A 22,863-nucleotide genomic window follows, 5' to 3' on the forward strand; every position below is an offset into this window, starting at 1 on the left:
TTGAATTATTTTGAATTTTTTGATTTTTTGATTTTTTGGTTTTTTTGACTTTTTTAGATTTTTTATTTTTTAGAAATAGTTTGATTTTTTTATTGTTTTGAATTTTTTAGATTTTTTAAGAATTTTTTTGATATTTTTATTTTCTTAGAATTTTCTTTTTTTTAGAATTTTCTTATTTTTTAGAATTTTTTTGATATTTCAGAATTTTTTGGGCTTTTTTATATTTTGTGATTTTTTTATTTTTTTGAGTTTTTTATTATATATATATGGATTGATCCGGAAATTATTTGGATATGGATCGGATCATGATTCAATTCATATCATAGGCCTATCTTAAAACTCATCCTACTATTTAATTAAGTGATTTTACCTCATTTTGCCCTGTTTGGATTTTATCTCATACCTATCCTGACCTACTCACTTTTTTATCTAGCACTTCACAACATATTCTAACTTATTGACTAATTTTATTTGGCCCATTTTAACGCATCTTAAAATTTAAAATGTCCATATCAACATAAAAAGGAATGAATGGGCTTATTTTGCCAGAACTAGTTTTGTATTATAATTGCTCATTTAGGGTATGTTTGGCGTAGAGCTTTTATGAGCTTCTAGTTTTAAGATTTTAAGGAAAATCTCCTACTCAATAAAAAGCTTTGTTTGTTTGAAGGAGCTTGAGGCTTTAGCTTAGGGGTGTTTGTTTTTTCAGAAAAAAGCTCTTCTGACATCTTATGTTTACGCCACACAGACCACGCGCAGACATTTAGCTCTGCAGACCATTTGTTTTTTAGAAGGCATTTCATTAAAAAAAATGTCTTCAAACCTCTACGCATCCTCTTCTCCACGCAGACATGATCTAATGTCTTCTCACCTCTTCCAACCTCTTCCAACCCTCTCTTCACCCATTTCCTCCTAAAAACTTCTCCATTTTCTTTCGTCTGAACCACAACCAATTCAAAATCCTCCATACATAAAACAAGCAGATTGCTGCTACTCCAAGAACACAAGAAACTGTGGTGCTCTCCATGGCCAGTGGGTATAAAAATTTTCTTTCTGTTATTTTGAAGCCACCGGCAACACCTCGGATAAGCAAGCTAGGGCACCGGCGGATAAGCAAAGAGACTGACGGAGATCGGAAATTGCGAGAAACAGGACTTCGCCGGAGTCAACATTGTTGTGTTTCGGGGCCTTTAGAGAGTGCTTTCAGTGCCTCCACCACTTTTGACGGCCAGAACAGTGCCGATGACCGGAAAACCACCGACAGAAACTCCAGAATGGAGTTTAGATCTTCTCAATTCTCCATTGTTGAAAACTATATTTTGGGGTAAACTTGAGAGGGTCTTGAGGAACAGTGCCGATGACCGGAAAACAACCGGCAGAAACTCTAGAATGGAGTTTAGATCTTCTCGATTCTCCATTGTTGCAAACTATATTTTAGGGTAAACTTGAGAGGGTCTTGAGACTAGAAGAAGAGATTAGATAATAATAGAGAGAAAGGGATTTGGGAGAGGATAAGGGGAAGAAAGTTTGTATATGTTGGGTAAAGAGGTGAGATAATCAAACAATCTTTTTATTACACTCCGTAGACATTTGGTCCATCTCTTCTCGTGCAGACGTTTGCAGATGTGGTTCGCAGACTGCAAACCTTTTGCATCTGAAAAAACAAACACCACCTTAGGAGCTTGAAGCTTTTGGTTGAACGCTTCTACTAGTAGCGTTTAGAAGGAACTACAAGCTTTTAGGGAAAAACGACTCTTTTAACCTCTAAAGATAATGAAGTTTTTAGTTATGTTTTTTTTATTTATGTTCATTTTGATCATTTTATATATTTTATTAAAAGCTTCAGTTATTTTGGCAAACACCTAAATATATCTAAAAAGCTACAGGTATAACTATCGGCTTCCAGCCTCTAGCCACCAGCACCCACCAGCTAGTTTTACCAATAATACCCTTAAAATGATGTCATCTCAAATTAATTGAATTTATTTAATGGTTGTGGTGCCTGTCAAGAGAGTATGGACCGACGAACCGCGTTTGTTGAAACCTGCTCTGATTATTAATAACGGTAAACTAACATGTGAAATTTTGATTTTGGCTATTTCTATTTTCTAGAATCCTAGAGTTTGCGTTCAAATATATATATGTTCTATTTTCTAGAATCCTAAAGTTTGCGTTCAAATATATATGTATAGAAAGAATGGGCAACATATGTGTTAGTGTTACTATTAATCTATTACCAAATACTAATACTAGATTATAGACACTTGTATTACATGGGTTGTATAATATAGTTATACAATATATAAAACCTTTATTACGTATTTTTATTATTATACGATACTTCACACAACTAACTTGAATTTATCACAAAAACCGGCTCATATAATAACTAACTAGAATTGTTGAAATATATGTATATTGTCCAATTCAATATCAAACCTATGTTATATAGTTAATTTTTAATTGTTGGTGTTGCTGGAAATAGTATTTTTGAATCCTAATATTTTATGCAGTTTTGTATGTTGGGCCTAGCTTAAGAGACATGGTGTTGGGCTTGTTGCTGTAGATTGGAGCTTCAGATTGTTTGGGTCGTGGGTCGTCTATATAAGACTATCACCATTGGTGACTTTCTCCCAACCTAGGTTGTCCAAATAAATTAAATAAAAAGAAAAATTCTATTTTTCTCCACAACCTGGTTGGCCAAGCAACCTAAGGTTGCAAGAGGTTGCCCATGGTTTTTTGTCACTTGTCAAAATTGGATTGGTTCCATCTTCTAATTTTCTTTTTTTTATTTTATTTTCTAATTATCAATTCCCCCGATAATTTAATTACTCAAATAATTTTTAATATTTAAACTTAATAACAAAACTAAATACATCGTATTTCCTAAAATAAATTTGTGAACATTACGATATAAATTTTATTAAAAACGGAGTTCGTTTGAAAAAATATATTTTCCAGTATATTATATATATTGATTGTTTAACTTTTTAACTTTTTAACTTTTTAATATTTTCCAGATCGCTTGAAAAAATATATTTTCCAGTATATCACACTCTTGTTTATTTTTTTTGTGAACATGCAGATATAAAATTTATAAAAATTAATATATTATTTTAATTGTTTTTTATCTAACATTATCTTATTTGCCACATGTCAACATTCTATAGTTTTGTTAGTTTTTTCCATAAAATTTCTTTTTTATTTTTAATAACTTTTTTATATTTAAAATAATAAAGTTTAAAAATATAAACATTTTTATTAGTTATAATAAATTTTATAGAATAAATTATAACCTAAGCCATATTTATTCAATAAAAAAATGGTTTAGGTTGGGTTGTTAATGAGTGTGAAAGGTTGGGGTGTGTAGGTGGAAGAGAAGAAATTATTTTTTTATTAAAAGTTGGGTTGGGTTAGGTTGGGTTGTGAATGGGGATAGTCTAAGACCATGGGGTATGGTGGGGCTTGGCTTGGGGCTTGGGTTGGGGCATTGGTTGACACGTGGAATGGGAGCCCCCCCACCACTCAATCACACGCCCATGGGGTATGGTGGGGCTTAGGTTGGGGGCTTGGGTTGGGGGGCATGAGTTTGGTTTGGCCATTGAGAGCCTGCCATGTCACTTACTAGCCCGCCCCATGCCCGGCTTCAAACCCACGCCAATGGGGGCCACGCCCAACCCAAGCCCCCGGGGTGGTGGCTTGGGCGTTTTCAGCCAACCCAAGCCCCATACCCTATGGCCTAAGTCCTTCAAAGTCTTAATTTGGCTTAGTGATTGAGATAATTTTATTCCACTAGTTTCATTAGGGTTTTCCTAAAAAACTCACGAGCGTTCAATTCATCTTTCTTGAGTGCAGATCATCTTGTTGGTGATCTGTGAGCGTTTGTAAAGTTTTTCTTCACGTTTTGTATTGAATAAGGTAGAGATTCGTCTTTTTGACAAGAATTTATTACTAAGGTTTGTTATCACGGATTTAAGTCTCACAAATGACTGGATTAAAAAAAAACTTCGTCCTAAAAAAAGAATTATACTACGGTTATTTATATTCAGTCTAGTTCTAGAATTTTCAAAAATCCAATTATGTGTTCTATCATGTTGTAGAAATTGATCGTATCGATCACTTGGCATATCACTAAGCAAAAGCTTTGGAACAATTACACGAACCGCAAGGTCAACAAGAATATTTCCATGTATAACTACTCACATCGACTTAAGAATCAGCGCAAAATACTTACTAATGTTATCACATCGACTTTATGAACAGAGCTCCTCTATGTGTAAGCCGTGGTACCCCTTTGGACTAGCTGGATGATACTCTTAAGGCTGGACGGTATGGACCGTCTCCAGCTCCCGTCCTCTCTCGGCGACACCTGGCACCCCATCCTGCCCTCCCACGTCTTCATGTCGTCCCGTCCTCTCCGTCAATATTTCGACGTCCATGACGATCCAAACAGGTAGGCCCCCTTTCTTTCTCATTGTTTGTTTGTGAACGGGGGTTGTACAATAGGCTTTAATACTTGTACATAGTTTTGTGGGGTAGGATCATCCTCCCATACCCTCTATTTTGTGGGATGGACCATCCTTGGTAGGACTTGACGGGTGGTCCATTGGACAACCCTTTATGATGTTAAAAGACAAGTCTATCCCTCATTTAAGTGTGTAATTATCTCGAATTAGATAACTACTGTTGCTCATATTTCAGGTGCGGTTTAGCGGCTTAAAGTGAAGAAAAAGGCAGCTTGGGAGGTTCGGAGTTGAACGGGTCGAGGTTGAAGCAAAAGATGAAGCAAAGAAGAACATTCAGCCTTCCACCGTAACTTACGGTCCCACCGTAAGTTACCATGGACCTGAATTTGACCTGGTTCCCGCCGTAAAGCAGTTTAAATGCACCGTAACATGTTTGTGTCCACCGTAACTTACGGTGGAGCCGTAAATTACGGTGGAGTCTGCGATCAATTTTGTAACTGCCATCATTAAGTCGGTTTATGGGTGCCTTTTCACCTATTCTCATCATTGGATGTTCTTGGTAGACATTGGGGGCGATTTTGGCTATCTTGGCTTGGTTCTAGACAATTTCTAACATTCGGTTTGTGTTTTCGATTTGTATGAACATTGAATTGCTTGTCATGATGATTCACCAAGCTATGTGTGGCTAAAACTTTCGGTGATCATCTTACGTGCAGGTTTCTCTTGAACTTTTGTGTGTTTATTTCTGAATTTCTAGAATGATAACTTGTGTTTGCTTGTTTATCATGGTGTATGCATAATTGTTTGTTGCGTGTTAATTGATAGTGCAATTTCTAGTCTCAATCGTACGTTCTTGGTGCCGTTGGCAATCGAGATATCACAGGAAGGGTTAGGGTTGGTTATTGATTAATTGGTCATCGGGAAACAACCTCGCGTTTATATAATCCGAGTACTTTGTTCCCTTTTATCACTTCAATTATCTATACACGAGTTATGTCTATGTAACTCTTTCTAGTTGGAATTACACACAATTGTTTAAAGAAACTGAATCCTAAGATGGTCATTGTTTTCCTAATCTGTTAAACAACCAATTTTGATTTGCACTTAGTTATTAATTTAGTTTTCTAAAACAACAATCTCAATCCTTGATCTTTATTTTCTGCAAATTAGGTTAATTGTAGTTTAATTGCAAAGCTATATAATCGACATATTTTCCACATACTCCCTGAGTTCGATACCCTCTTACCACTATCTATAGTTGTTTTTGGGATTAAATTTGCGTGTACCACGACTAGCACGTCAGGACTATGACGTGGCGCCTACGTAGCGGATCATCCTCCCTTGGAGGATCATCACCATACCATGTAGCCTAAGTGTATGTTACACTGACCATGTGCCATTCAGTTTAAAGTGAAATCGTCTATGCTGACTACTTCAAACATCAAACACTTCAGTTGAAAATCAAAATGAAGAATAAAACATAAGACTAGCGGGTGTGGGGTATTGGTTGGGACAGGGGATGCCAGGCAACGCTGGCTAACCCACACCGTGCCAGTGTCGGTCACCGGCGTTGCCCCGCTAGCGTGACTTTGAAGCCTGGCGTTGGGTGGGGGGGTCTGAGGTGCCTGGCTTGGATTGGCTGGTGGCATATGACCGTTTGGGGTAGTCGTTTGCCATAGCCGTTGGGGATGGCGGTTTTAAAGTAGAAAAAAATAATATTTTTAAAAAAATTTACAATTTTTTACCTATAAATACCCATCCCAAACTTCATCTTTTTCCACAAATATTTACAAATCTTCTTCAACCAATCCCACACCAAATAACAAATCTTTTTCAACCAAACCCACATCAAAAAACCGAACATGGTGCATTGGACGGAGTAGGAGGAGATCGCGCTTGTGACATCGATCGTCGATGCACAACGTACTCTACAACGCGGTCAAGCCGCCAGTGGGCATGGGCGAAGCTTGAAAATTTCCACCGTGTGGTCGGAAGTCACCGAACCTAAAAATTCTATATAAGTATTTTTATAAAATCGGGGGATCGAAAACGTATATACCTAAACAATTCTATACGAAACGCACATACATAACACTACTGTGCGAAAAGTTCGGGGGGTCAGGCGCTCCCCCGGCCCCTTGAAAGTTGCGCCTCTGCAAACCGCGTATTAAGGACAAGCGTTCCAGCAATACCAACAACACGTGGGGAACGCTCGTCACAATTTAAACGCCTGCCAACACAAGTGGCATGAACTCAAACCGAAGCTGGATCGGTTTAAAGTTTTTTTCGATCATGTCCCTGTGGGCGACTTGAGCCAAGACGATCGAGTGGAGATCGCGAAGATCGAGTGGTGGCACGACGGGAATTCGGAATTTAAGTGGGTTACCCACTTTGACATTTACTGAACTCTGTAACTTTTTTTAGGATATAGTAACTACTTTTTTTAATTTTCTAGGATTTAATAAGTAGGTTTTTTTTTAATTTTTAGAATGTTATGTAACTTTTTTTTAATTAATATAAGTTTGTGTTTTATTATATAAATGTCAACTATATAAAAAATATAAAAAAACCAACATGGCACCCCAACGTCGCCTAGCCACGCCGTTTCCACACCCCACTTTTTTTGGAGTGGTCTGGTGGAGCACACACTCGCCACATGTCGGCTTTGTAGATTTTGATGCCAAAATAGAATAATATGATCATATCTCGTCCACATGTATGTCTTAAAAGATTTCAAAAGTTTAAAAACAAATTATTCATGTATATCTACAATTAATTTATAAGCCTTATCAAGACTTGTTGAATGTTGATAAAACAAGTTATAATCGATAACTTATGCAGTGATCTAGCGCAAAGATCTGAGTAACATACGGAAGGAATGTTATGGTTACATTTGAATGACAAATACTTGTACAATTGAGTGTAGATTATGATGTATTGTATTGATTTGAAAATAAATGGTGTACATCAATTTGTAGAAAATCATATTTAATGTATACATTTTTTTGAACGATCAACAAAAACTTCATTATAGAAACCCGGAAGCCAACAGAAAACTAGCAGAAAGATACAAGTACGCACAGAAAACAGTAAACAAACCTGGAAGAAACATACAAAAAGAGATTAGATAAGACTGTCTACATTAAATCATGTCCACTCCACCCAAGAGAACGCAACTCTTGTGGCCCGATTTTTAATCCATAAAAATCCAAGCGTCTTCACCTCATCCATGATCTTTGAAACCGAAGGGGTTTTTGCACCGAAGACTGCCTCGTTTCTACTTCGCCAAAGGCTCCACATTTCTCCTCACCATGGACCCGCCCAACACCTCATGCATCGTCAAAAGGTCCCGAACGTGGAACGCATAGAAATACGGTACCCTCCACCACTAGAAGACAACCTGCCACACCATCTAAGAGAACTGAGAGCCCATAAAAATATGTTTACTTGACTCCGAACATTCTCGACATAACCTGCTTGACACATCATGAACAATCACGTTTCGGGTGCTTAACGTATCAGCAGTTGGGAGACGGTTTAGTAACGCCATCCATGCCACAAACTAACTTTCTTGGGGACCCAATGATTCCAAGAAAACCTACATAAAGGCTGCGAAACACTGAATTCTTCCATTAAGAGTTTGACACTTTTAACAGAATAGTCTCCTGACCCATTTAGGCTCCACTTCCATCTGTCCTTTTCATGCGCCAACGTAACAAGTCCAACATACCTAACAAATCTAGCATCTCTTCAGTCTCTGTCAAAGACAACGAAACCCGTGCCCAATCCTATTCGTATGTATAGATTCCAGCCACATACTTCAAACGATTTGCAACTGTACACCCTTTGCAATTTTCCAGCACAAAAAGACTGGGAAACACACTTTTCAGACTGCACGACCCCAACCAAACATCAATCCAAAACAACAAGGATTCCCCATTCCCTACCATACCGATTATATAGTGTGACAAATTAATATTTACCCGACTTAGGTCCAAATTGATATTGACAATTTGCATCCACGGCCCCACATTTGTAAGCAACCTAGGAATGAAATCCCAAGCCCGAGAGTTCAAAACTTGAGATACAAAGAAAAGAAGTACGTTGGAAGAGAGTTCAAAACTGATTTTAGAAGAGTAATGCGACCCCGAACCACAATTGTCGAGCCTTCCAAATAGATAAACGACTTCAAAATTTATCGACCACTGAATCCCATTTTTTTACCAAGTTCATCTTACCCCCCACTGAAAGCCCAAGATGGACAAAAGGCAACTTCCCCGCTTTACAACCAAGAGGAGACGCCATAATATCCACATCCGCTTGGTCAACACCCACACCAAACACGCTACATTTCACAAGGTTCATTTTCAATCTGGACACGAGATAGAAATGTTACTAAATGTAAAAAAACAATATTACACTAAGGCTCGACGAGCCTAACAAGGTTCACAAGCCAGACTTGAGCTCGGGCTCGGTAAATAAACGAGCTTTATTTTAAGCTCAAGCTCAACTCGGCTCGGGCTCGATAAAGCCTGGCTCGTTATGAGGTTTATCTTGAGCCGATCTCGAGCAGCCCACAAGCCGCTCGGCTCGTTACGAGGTTTATATATTGGGTGATTTCATTAACTTGACCAACTAAACACATTTTTTCTTATTCCTTCCGTCTCTTGCTCTACATACCAAACACTACCTGAGTATAGATGTTATCGGTAGACTCATAAATACAACATAGTGACACAAAAAGATTGCGATATTAACTTTTTTAGTTTTTTTTATAAACTTTTATAAGCAATGCGAGTAAAACTATCCACACTACTGCTTTTATCCAGTGTTTTCAGACCCGGACCGGCTGGTCGGACCGGGAACCGGAGGTTGAGCTGTTCCGGGTCATGGTATCGGGCCGGAAATGCATTGAACCGGCTACCCGGCGGTTGGACCGGGAAACCGGCCGGTCGGACCGGTTTTTGGAAGGATTTGACCGGTTTTTTATATATTTTTTCGGATTTAACCCTATTAATTTTCATAATGTTTACGATATCTTCCGGTTCTTACGTCAGGTCCGACCGTTCAGACCGGTCAGACCATTGAACCGGTAAGAAGACCGGTTCAACATTCGGTCCAGTTCTGAAAACATTGCTTTTATCCATACTTCTTTTAACAGTGACTGAAATATGTCAAATATAATAACATTTAAAAATGTGTCAAGATTATCTATATATGTTAACAAATGAAACTGTCCATATTTTGTGTAAATGAAACTGTCCATATTCTGTGTATATGTATACATACACGGTTACCATAAAGATTGCATTCTAGGATGATTATAAGCTAAAGGGTGTGGGGGGCATGGGTTGGGTCAATGCCATATAGGATCATTAATAAATTGTTATATCACCCCCTTGTCTTATCCACAATGGTTGTTAGGGTACACGGGGCGTAATTCGGGGAGGGAGGCGGGGAGTGGTTTCACCGATTAGGTGGGTGCCGCCAACCTCACGGTGAGGTAGAGAGAGGGTGTTTCACCGGTGGGGAGGTGCCGAAGAGGGGGGAGGAGAGAGGGAGGAGAGAGAGAGGAGAGAGGGAGACTTGGTCCAATCAATGATTTTCTTTTTTTTTTTTTTTTTTTTTTTTAAAAAAAAACAATTCACCTAAGAGGGGAGTGGCGCCATCAAATGGGGGTGTTAGGGGAGTTTAAGAGGGGAGTTGACGTGGCACACGGGGATTGGTTTGGCGTAAGAGAGGGGACTCACCTATTAGGTGAGCACCCCCTTCACCCTTATGGATTAAACCATAGCAATCATGAGCCTACTTTCCTTTTTAAATATTTCCTTTTCCTTTTTCACAAAAATAAATTAAAATAAAAAAAAACAGTGGTTTGGGTCATAACCACACCCTTAGGATAGTGGTTTTGGATGGTGAATTAGAAGTGAATGACATGACGCTGATGTGGAGGGTCATAGTGAGCATAAGAGTCATGACCACACCCTATAGTCTAATGTTATAGTAAGCTAGAATCTAAACATTTGAATAACTTATCATTAGTGGTTAAAATCTAAAAAATATATATCCTCAAGGACAATCATTAGTGGTTAAAATCTAAAAAATATATAGCCTATAAATGATAACCCTTTTGGAAAGGAACGTTTGTGGACTTCACACTTTCTATATCCACTATCTTCTGCCGTAACTTCTTGGGGCCCAAGGCACCTTGACTGCTTATCAACTTTTATAAATTCCAAGCCTTTTTTGTTGCGATTTTGGATAATTATAAAATATATATCAACCACAACAAAGAAGTGACTATAAACCACAATATTTCAAAAAAGATCGTTGAAGTAAAACAATAACGTTTTCATTTGATTTTGACAAGTATAATGTGTCGCTTAATGTTGTTAATTTATGAATAAATTTTGAGAATAAAGTGATTAGACGTATATAGATCTCAAGTTCTCAATCCTCCATTTCAATTTGGATTACCTTGATCCTTAGACCGGAGGGTATGGGCTCCGTCCTCCCGTCGCCGCCCAACAGCTCCACCCCCAGCCCCGTCATAATCGTCCTCCCACAGCCGGTTTTCACGGGCCAACTTCCTCTCTCCTCACACACACACATCTATACATACATACATACATATATATATATAAAGGGGTTCATCCCCCAGCCCCTAGATCCATCCTCTCCATTGGATGAGCCTCCCATACCCACTGGTCTTAGAGCATCCACATCCTTTCCCCCAAGTGACATGAGAGAGGTTTTTATTTTATGAAAATTTATTGTAGGTGGTTGTGAGTTGATGATAGAGAAAATGTTAGCGTTTATTTATAAATTTGAAAGAACGTTGTTCACTCTTTATAATTTTTTAATATATTTTGAAAATAATTGTACGTGTAAAAGAGAGAAAATACAATGATAAAAGTATTAAAAATTATTATTTAATTGAAAATGATATAGAAAAGATAATGATTTTTAGTGTAATATAGAGTAAAAAACAAAGGGGTAAATATGAATGTTCAAACACCCAATCACACCTCTCATATTAATCACCTAACAAAGCATGTTATTTTTAAAATTGTATTAAAGCGTACAAAATAATTTAGATCTAAAAATAACACCATTAACACAAATGTTTTTTTAATCTCGTTAAGTAGACACCCCAGTTGATGTACTTTTACTAATTTTTTTCCAATTTCCTATGATCGAAACTTCAATTTTCGTCCTTGTGGTTTGCTAATTTTAACACTTCCAGTCCAATAGTTTAAACATTACATTTATCATCCATTAGTTTCCTGATTTTAACAGTTTCAGTCCATTAGTTTCCTGATTTTAACAGTTTCAGTCCACACCACTGACACTGGTGTGGACTGAAACTGTTAAAATCAGGAAACTAATGGACTGAAACTGTTAAAATCAGGAAACTAATGGATGATAAATGTAATTTATAAACTATTGGATTGAAAGTGTTAAAATCAGCAAACCACAGGGACAAAAATTGAGGTTTGCTCAAAACTAATTTCATGTCATTGTGACAGTCCAAAAAGTGAGGTTGATTGGTTGAAAAGAACACTAGTTTGTCTTGTTTTACACCTAAAGATGGATAAGGGTAAGATATAAAGAGAATGGAAAGAGATTATATTGCACATTAAAAACTGAATTCTATTTTATTTTGCTAACCAAAATCAAAACGCATTTACCTATATATTAAAAAAAACAAGTAAATGAACATCCAGTTGTTATCTCAGCGAGTCTTTCGTGTGGGGGCAGTATGGTTTCCGGGTGAAGGTCAGTCAGAGCGGCAGCTGGGACCCGATAGAACATCGCGTCTGCGAAAGCTAGGCTGACGGGTAACCGTCCTAGACGGGAACCCGATGACCAATGGTCCATGTACATATTGAAAGTCACCATTCAAAAAAAAAAAAAACAAGTAAATGAACAGTAAGAATAAATAAATATTAAAAAGATATAAGTGAATCAAAAGTAATAAAAACAGTAAGAATAAATAAATATTAAAAAGATAAGTGAATCAATTTACCTATTCTCTACATAGGGTTGAGATCCTGTACAAACAGCACATACTGTGAGAACCATAAGAACAGATCTGAACCATCTATATTCTAGATCAACGGTTTGTGTTGATTACAATTAAAAACCTTTGAATTAATAGAGATTAATATGCAACCAGGGGTAATAAAGTAAATGTGCTATTTGTGGACCCCACCAAATCTCCGAAGTAAACGATTGTTCCCCCTTTTTACGTGACCGTATCCAACTAGAAGTACAACTCCATCTTCTTAATTCTTCCATCGATATCTGTGCTAATAAATATAAAAAGAAAACAGGCTTTATCAAACACACTTTCTTCAATCAACAAACTCTCAACATTGTGCTCTGATCGACCGAGAACGAGGTGCGAGTCGAAGTGTGTGCTGATCTACTAGAAGAGGTGCGATTTGTGAAGACAATAAGATCGAGAAAAGCTTGAATCTGGTAAGCATTTATCTCCTACTGTTCGTCTTCTCTTTTTTACTAATTTTTAGGGTTTTTTTTGGGGGGGGGGGGGGCGATGTTGAAGGGTGCTGGCTGTTGTTGAGGGAGATGTTCACGGCCGGCGGGTGTTGAAAGGGTGCTGAATATGGTCTTGGCGGAGATATTTTTGGTGGGTTTTGACGGGTGCTGCCGGAGATGTGATCGGCGGGGTTGCTGACTGTTGAAGGGTGGTGACTGTTGAAGGGTGCTGACTGTTGAAGGGTGTTGATTGTTGAAAGGTTGCTGACTGTTGAAGGGTGGTGACTGTTGAAGAGTGCTAACTGTTGAAGGGTGTTGATTGTTGAAAGGTGCTGATTGTTGATTGTTAGGTTATGGTAGTGGTTTGATTAGGGAATATACTTCTTGTAGTTTGATTAGGGATTGTTGTGCTATGCTTAGGTTTATTGAAGTCAGAATATTGTGGGTTAAGCTCAGTTGAATTGGGGTTATCTTGAAAAAAAAAGTATATGAATCATGATTGATAGACCTGTTTGTTTGATTTACATGTGCTATATATATCCTGTACTGTGGGTATTCCGGAAAAAAAAAATAATGTAGTACTGACTTCAATAATGTGTGCTACCTTTAGTTTATTGTATTTGGGTTATTTTGAATAAAATAGTGTATGAATCATGTTTTAATAGTGTAGTGCTGAATTCAATTTATTGTGTCGTGGATAACAGGTGCTGAACATAGAAAATGGATGATATTATTGATGCTTTTGCATTGGACTCAACAAAAAAGAGAAACAGGAGTCAAGAAAGGAATGTTATTACGACTAGAAGAGGTGTGCTATCATTGTATTTATATGGTTATTTTGATTGTGGTATTTACCTTTTTTGTTGATTAAATTGCATTTCCAGTCTCACCGAGAACCAAACATAAAAAAGATGACAAAGTTGAGGTGCTCAATGTTTTATCAAAGTCCCCTAAAGGTATACACATTGAAATCGACACTATATTTTAAAATCTTAAAAAATAAAACTGTTTTCTATGTTTTGACTTATATTCATGCAGGTCTTAAAACACCACGCTCCAATAAAGGAAAGGGATACAAGATTGATACAATTAAAGTGCCATTAAAAAAAAGTTTGAAAGCGAAAACAATGTTGAGGTTTACAAAAGGTGACAACGGCTTGTATTATTATACAATTAACATTCCTTTTGAAAGTAGTAATATATGTGATATTCGTATATTAAAAAATGTAGGGAACAGTTCAGAGGGATACAAAGAAAGAGGAGTAGATCATAAATCAAAGATTGGTAAGCATTTTTGTTTTTGAACACATACGGATTTATTTGGTCAACTTTATAGTGTTATTTATTGATTCCTCTTCTAACAATAAGTTATATTTTACAAGGTCATAATAAAAATAAAGAAAAAACGAGTGCCACTCAGCCACATCATGACTCTGACGACGACTTCGTTGACCCACGTCCGCGAAATAAAGTCGAGCATTCAACATGCGATAATGTCGAGGCACCATACATAGCCCTATCGACCAATAGAATTAGAATCCGAAACAGCCCAATTCATATGGATAAACTACTGAAAGGTCTTTCGGCAAAACAACGGTTAGCAGTAGAGAAAATAGGGTTTGGGGGGATATTGTATATGGATATAACAACGGTCCCTACGATGCTAGGGTTGTGGCTGGTTAATAATTATAACTATCATAGTAACACGTTAAATGTCGGTACACACAAAATTAAGATCACCCCGGAATTGATCAGGGATGTACTAGGCATACCAATGGGTGATGTAGAGGTAACCAATGTTGAAAGACCAAGTAATTCATATGCTATTATTCGTCAATGGAGGGAGCATGTTAACTTTTTTTCTACATTGCCCACCGTTGGGAAGATTGTTAATTTCATAATAGAATCACATGATTGTGGAATGATGTTTTTAACAAGTTTTTTGGTGGTATTTATTACTATAATGGGGGAGATGAAAAAATCTTCTACGTGTAATATGGCATGGTTACCATCATTGACGAGCAATGTGAGTATAAATCAGATGAATTGGTGCGCGTATCTCCTGGATTGTTTGAATAAAACTAAGCGAAAATGGAGCGGGACAGAGTGGTACAACGGTCCACTAGTACTCCTTGCGGTATTTACCTTATCCAACATTGTTTAGCAGATACAATTGATTCACTTCTTAATTATGTTAATTCTATTTGCAGCTAATATACGCTCATGAAAAAGGGAAAAAAGTGACGGTGGGCTTGCCAGCAACTAAACACTACAACTCGAACCTACTTGACAAGTTAGAGATTGATTTAATCACCGATGGAGACAGTTTCATGCGTTTGTTAACCGCGGGTATGCTTACACAATATTTAAACATTTTTAATAATTTCAAAGTACATTGAAATCATATTGCACATTGATAGCACATTTAATTTTATACAAATATCTATATAGGACAGATATAACACATTGACGGCACATTGGTAGCACGAATTACAGCAATTTGACTATTAATGTTGGAATTTGACCAGTAGGACATGTAAATGATTTATATAGCACAGATGAAACACATTGATATCACACATGTATACATAGCACATTGGTAGCACGAATTACAGCTGTTTGACTTTTAATGTTGGAATTTGACCAGTAGGACATGTAAATGTATACATAGCACATTGGTAGCACGAATTACAGCTGTTTGACTTTTAATGTTGGAATTTGACCAGTAGGACATGTAAATGATTTATATAGCACAGATATAACACCTTGATAGCACATTGGTAGCACTAATTACAGCTGTTTGACTTTTAATGTTGGAATTTGACCAGTAGGACATGTAAATGATTTATATAGCACAGATATAACACCTTGATAGCACATTGGCAGCACGAATTACAGCAATTTGACTTTTAATGTTGGAATTTGACCAGTAGGTAAAAAAGATGAATCCAAGATGGATGTTAAAGTTGAATCTATTTCGAGGAAGAAGAGGCTGCGAGAAAATGATATCATGGCTACTAGAGGTTTGACATATTCCATTTATCATTATGTGTATATATGAATATTTAATGTATTAATTAAGGGATTTCATAATGTACATGAAAAGTATCGCCACGTACAAAAAGGGAAAAGTCTGACGATGTTGAGGCGATAAATGCGACACCAAGAACACCGGTGGAAACAATTGGTATCATGTACATATGTTAAAAATGTTAAGACGTGATTTTTATAAAAATGATATGTAATTCGTTGTCTGACGCAGGTTGGGAAAATTTTGAAAATGAGGATGATGTTGATGAGGTTGATGGAGATTATGTACATAGCCTAATGGATCACGTTTCTGCAGCAGAAATACATCATAGCACATTTCAAATTGCGGTTCGTATCAGCACATTGCGATTCGTTACAGCACATTAACATAGCACATGAAACAAAATTTGAAACAAGCGTTTGGCGATTCGTATCAGCAAATTAACGTAGCAAAAGAAAACAAAATTTGAAACGTGCGTTTGGTGATTCGTATCAGCACATTAACATAGCACATGCAAACAAAATATGAAACCAGCGAATTGATTATTCGTAACCCCAGAACTTTGTATTGCTGTAAAAAAACATATAGCACAAAAAACAATATCGTACAAATTGAGATTCGTATTAGCACATTAATATAGCACAAATGGTTTTGAATAAAAATTAATGAAACCAACCAACAAACACAACAGAAACGGATCTACGAAATTGAACCGGCGGCTATAACAGCACATGAATAAACGTAATTTTTATAACATGCAGATTAAATAACAACCTGGGGTAACTTCCATGGCTGATGATCCTTCCACTGAACTTCCTATGTTTGAATCCATCAAATTTACCTATCAAAACAAGGAGATGAACACCACGCAGATAATGGGAAAGTGAGATGGGAAGTTACGTATTATTCTTTATGTTCGTTGCCTGGGTAGATGAAGATTTCTGGAAATTTTCAAATATGATTTGAAATAGTGCATGAATGTAGGGATAATTAAAATTTAGAATTAATTAAATACAAAAAATAGAATTATAAAGTCTAAAATACCCTTATCTAATTTTTTAAATGAAGGACACATGTCTATTTGTGGTTGGTTCTTATAGTTCTTACCAATGTTAAGGTTTGTATTTGATCCCATCTCTCTCTACATATACATTTACAAGTGAAAAGGAATAGTGCCAGGCAGCTTGCGTTGCACTTTCCTATTGTACCAATCCATTTTTAATTTAATTTTATTCCCAGTTTAAAATTACGCTTTTGTCCTTCGTTTAAAATTACGATTTTGCCCCAAGCTAAAAAATAAACTTATAATTTTGCCCCTAGCTAAAATTATGTTTTCGCCCCCAGCTCAAAATAAAATTATAATTTTGCCCCTTGCCTCAAAATTACGCTTTTGCCCCCGATTCAAAAACTAATTTTTAATTTTGTTCCCAGTTTAAAAATACGGTTTCGCCCTCCGTTTAAAATTACGCTTTTGCCCCCAGTTCAAAATAAAATGTTGTTTTTCCCTCTAGCTCAAAATTACGATTCTGCCCTCAGCTCAAAATTACGTTTTTGCCTCCAGTTCAAAATAAAATTATGTTTTCCCCTAGCTCAAAATTATTAGCTGCATGTCACTTCCCTATTGGACCAACTCATTTTTTTATTTTATTCCCAGTTTAAAATTATGCTTTCGTCTTTCGTTTAAAATTACGTTTTTGCCCCCAGCTCAAAATAAAATTATAATTTTGCCCTAGCTCAAAATACGCTTTTGCCTCGGTTTAAAAACTCTTTTTTAATTTTGTTCCTAGTTTAAAATTATGGTTTCGCCCTCCGTTTAAAATTACGTTTTTGCCCCCAGTTAAAAATAAAATGTTGTTTTTTTCCTCTAGTTCAAAATTACGATTCTGCTCTCAGCTCAAAATTACGTTTTTTTTCCACAGTTAAAAATAAAATTATGTTTTCCTCCTAGCTCAATATTATATTTTGCTCTCAGTTTAAAATCATGATTTCTCCTCCTGTTCAAAATATAATTCCGATTTTGCCCTCTGTACAGACATACATGTTATGAGAGAGAAATATTTGCCTTGTTGCCCCGCAACGCGGGCGGGGCAAAACTAGTATATATTTAAAAGACAAGTTAATGAACAGTAAGAATAAATAAATATTAAAAAGATAAGTGAATCAAAAGTAATAAAAATAGAAATGAATGTATAGTATCGGGTACTGGTACCGGTACCGGTATCAAACTTACTAAACTGAATGTATTCTCGGTATCCGTTCAGCACCGGTATTCATCGGGTTTTACCCTCAAATACCGGTACCGTACCAATACCGACCGTATCAAGCCGTACTGTACCAGGTATATTCGGTACCGGTACCCATTTTTGGGGATTTCGGTACCGGTTGGTACCGAGCTCATCAAATCCTGTAGCAACGTAGTGTAACATCCGTCAAAAACGGATATCCAAAATCCGACCCGTTTGAATTTTGAATCCTAATCTTTGAAACCTCAATTTTCGCGAAATGTATAGTCGTCGAAAGATTTTTATCCTAGTCTAAATCGTTATGGTTATTTATTTATTTATTATTTAATTAATTAGATTAAACAAATTTTACAATTCAAAAGTTTTATTCTTTAATTTTTTTTTTTAAAATAATCTAGTTAGTCTCGTTAAATATTAAAGTTAGTTTAAACCAACCTGATTAGTAACCAAGTCACACTTTTGATACAAGTCTTACACTCCTAAAATATATAATATTTCACTTGAAATCCCTTTGAAACCAATGCAAATGCCGCTAACAGTAATGGTGCAAGACAAGATTATATAATATTTTGATTTTTGAAAAAGTAACATTTTATTTGATTTGAACTTTAATATAAAAAGCTATTTTCTTAGTACTTGTGAAAGGAATTATGCCAACCAAATGTAACCGTATTTTGACTAACTAATGAATGAAATCTTTTTTTTAACTTGCCGCCCAAACTAACAAAACGCGTACAACCAGCCAAGCTTCCATGTCGACTTCCTGATTTCTCGAAATGATAATTGATTTCGTATTTCCTTTCTTGCAACCAATCATGAACAAGGATTTAATACCGATATAATCATCTTTTCGATTTCGGAAACTACGCAACTTACGGAAACAAGATTATTTCCATAATTTACGAGGTCTTAGAATATTATAAATAACCACCCTTCACAACCTGTTTTGATCACCCTCACACAATCATCACACCTTCCGTATCACCTACACCCTTGCCGGAGAAACCAAGCACGTCGCCGGAGTTCGAAGTTTCGCCGGAGAAGTTCGAAGCCAACGAGGATCGTGCCATCTCATGTTCGGTATACCTTTCGCCTTGTAATCTCTTCGTTTTAGTTCGCTACATACGGATCAAATAGAATTTGATAATTTTTATAGTTATACATATGTTAATAGTGGGTAATGGTTGTTGTGCATGTCATTTGGTTTTTGAAGAAGATAATAAACAGTAGCAATCTATCTTCAAATAAGATAACAAAGAAAGTAGTACACAAAAGAAGTTACATCACAGCGGATGTGGTGTTGCCTAGGATTCAGGAGACGCGGGTTCGACCCGACTCCGTGTTCTTCGCGGCTTCCTTTTTAATCTTTTATATAACTCAGAAAATTGGTAGCTTTTAGTTGTAGTATAAGAGTATTTAAAATACATGTTCCTTTTAAGGGTGAAGGGGGTGCTCACCTAATAGGTGAGTCCCCTCTCTTACGCCAAACCAATCCCCGTGTGCCACGTCAACTCCCCTCTTAAACTCCCCTAACACCCCAATTTGATGGCGCCATTCCCCTCTTAGGTGAATTGTTTTTTTTTTTTTTTAAAAAAAAAGGAAAGTTGTGATTGGTCACTCCCTCTCTCTCTCCTCCCTCTCTCTTCGGTGAGCCGCCACCGTTCCCCCTCCATCTCTCCTCCCCGATTTCCTTTACCGAGGTGTTGGCGGTGTCTTACCGCCCTCCATCTCTCCTCCCCGATTTGGTTTACCGAAGACGCCCCAGATAGCCTAAACCCATAAACCTTATATCAACGGTTTCTTTTTTTTTTCCTTTCTTTATTTATTTTGTCATAATCCTTTTCAACTACAATTTAATAATAAATAACAAATAAGCTTTTACTTCTTAAAGAAAATCATTAAACTTAATAATAATTTAAATAATAATTAACAATTTATTTTCCTATATAATATTAACGGGTTATTATGAGATTAACTATAATGTATAAATAATCAAATCGTAAACCAAAAATATTAGGGTTATCTACAACTTTTAACGAGTTCGTCACGTGTTATTTTAAATATCTAGGATAATTGCTTTGCTCGTTCTCTTGGATTTTTCTCAATCTTTACTCGTGCGTTATCTCAAGGAATCTCCAAACGCAACCAATGTGAGTATACTCGATCCCATTTTCGTTTTAAACACATTTGGGTGCAACATGTATTACATATGCAAATTACACAACACTTGAGTCTTGTTTTTATCACACTCTATCCACATTTAACCATGAAACGATTTGATGCTTGTAACCCCACATTCAAATGCAACTTCAACACTCTTTGAGTGCAACTTCATTATATGCAACTTTATTTGAATGGAACTTCAACACTCTTCGAGTGCAACTTCATTTGGATGCAACTTTATTTGAATGCAACTTCAACACTCTTTGAGTGCAACTTCATTTGGATGCAACTTTATTTGAATGCAACTTCAACACTCTTTGAGTGCAACTTCATTATATGCAACTTTATTTGAATGCAACTTCAACACTCTTTGAGTGCAACTTCATTTGGATGCAACTTTATTTGAATGCAACTTCAACACTCTTTGAGTGCAACTTCATTACATGCAACTTGAACGATATTTGAAAGCAACTTGAACAATGTTGAAAAGTGGTAGCTAGTGTCATCGTCTTCATGTTGGATATTGAGCAACTTCAAAACTTGTTTTATTCTACGATGCTATGTATCAAACCTGTATACTCGCCAACATATTTTTGTTGATGTTATTTTAATACATGTTGCAGGTTGATAGACAAGATGATGAAGAAGCAAGTTAGGGTGGATTAGAAACTCACCTAGAAAATAAACTATGTTTGAAATTTGATTTACGTTTTGATCATGTTGAACAATGTATGACATTTTAGTCATTTATGAAATTCGGTTTAATCAATATTATCACAAATAGTGTTATGTTGTTTTGAGCAATTTGTTCGTCTCATCCCGATGTTTCCGCCATCGGTTGGGGTGTGACACGTAGCAATGCAAGTAATTGCACAGTTTAGATTATTTTTCATACACACAGTAAGTAAATTGTATTTCGTTTGAATGAGCTTTTATATACACAACAACTTATTTTGCTTTGGTTTTTGTCTTTTTACGTAATGAATGAATTGTAGCATGTAAACTTAACTTGGATATTTAGATTATTGATGAGCAAATCGTATCAAATCCTGTAATCAAACAGGTATCGTATCGGTACCAAATTTACTATACCAAATCATTTTCGGTACTGAAGAAACAGTGATCTAATTAGGGAGTTAATTAGATTGGTTTATGTTCCTTTCATGAGGGTTAATCTTCTTAAGGATATTTGAGCTCCGACTTGATGATTTATCCTGCAAAACAGAACACCGTTACTCGTTAAGAGGGGAATGTGGGGGTTTCCCTCTTAACCAGGCTCCGGCGTGAGAATAAGCGACTGCTTTGAGAGTAATTAAGTGTAAAGAGTGAGAGCCAAGGGAATAGAATGTTTAACCTGTGGGATGAGGTCTCTATTTATAGCCGGAGAGGTGTGAGGGGTTATGGGCTGATGGGCCTTGGGCGAGAAGCGGACAACAAAACGGATATGCTCTTTGTCTCACTGGCGTCGACCGCTTAGTGGCTTCTAGATGCTCGTTGGTGCTGGCGCACCTTGATTGGAGCCACGTGTCATTGTTGTCGGCTTTGTTGTCCTTCTGTCATCAGCAGACGAGTGGAGATCGTGGGACAGTTGTCTCCGTCCTCTGATTGGTGCCATGTAGGCGTCCTTGTGTACTTCTCGTCAGGCGATCGTGGCGCACGATTGTCCAGAGCCTGCTAGACGCTCATTGGCTCCTTTTACTGCCACTTGTACCTTATGTACCACTGTAGGTAGCCGCGCGCTTCCCTACTGAGTGGCTCATTTCTTCCATTGTTTTATGCTAAGTGCTGATATCTGGGTTTGTTGTGTGCATTCCCTCGCGCGGGATAAATCGTAGAGCGATGTAGGTCGCGCGAGGTTGTTGTTAACAAGTTGTTGAGTTAAGGAGTATGGTCTCACGCGCAACCTGATCTGAGGTTTGCGCGACTTTTTGGGACCATACCCCTTCAAGTCCCCCCAGTCCAGTGCTGCACCATGCGCAACGCAAGTGGTTGGAGCTCTGGACTTAATAAAAAATAAGAGAAGGGGAAATGGTTCTTTTGATCCTGACTTGTATGGCGTACGTTGAAAACTGTCGTTTTAAATGCGCAGGTACTAGGCAGGTGTTGAGTGATTTATTGTTTGGCCTTTTAGGCGCGCGAGGTTATAGTAGTTTACGTATATCTGGCGCGGCTCATGTGACTTCTGCATGAAGTTACTTGCACGTTTTATGGCGGGAAACTTCGAAATTTGAACTTCTGACAGGTTGGTGAGATAAGTCGCTGAGAGCGACGTTTGAGTTGACCCCTGGCACGGGTGTCATCATGCCGCCTGCGGCGGTTGCACTTCATGTCAGGAGAGTGAGGCCCACGCGCGCGTGGTAACCGTCACCCCTGGTTTCCCGCTTGACGTGGCAACCTCCTGTTGGTTATCCTAGCGGCGAACGCGGCACGGTTACCCATCGCATTAAATGCGATGGGT

Source organism: Helianthus annuus, chromosome 9, assembly GCF_002127325.2.
Source record: "Helianthus annuus cultivar XRQ/B chromosome 9, HanXRQr2.0-SUNRISE, whole genome shotgun sequence".
In the NCBI taxonomy this organism is placed as follows: domain Eukaryota; kingdom Viridiplantae; phylum Streptophyta; class Magnoliopsida; order Asterales; family Asteraceae; genus Helianthus; species Helianthus annuus.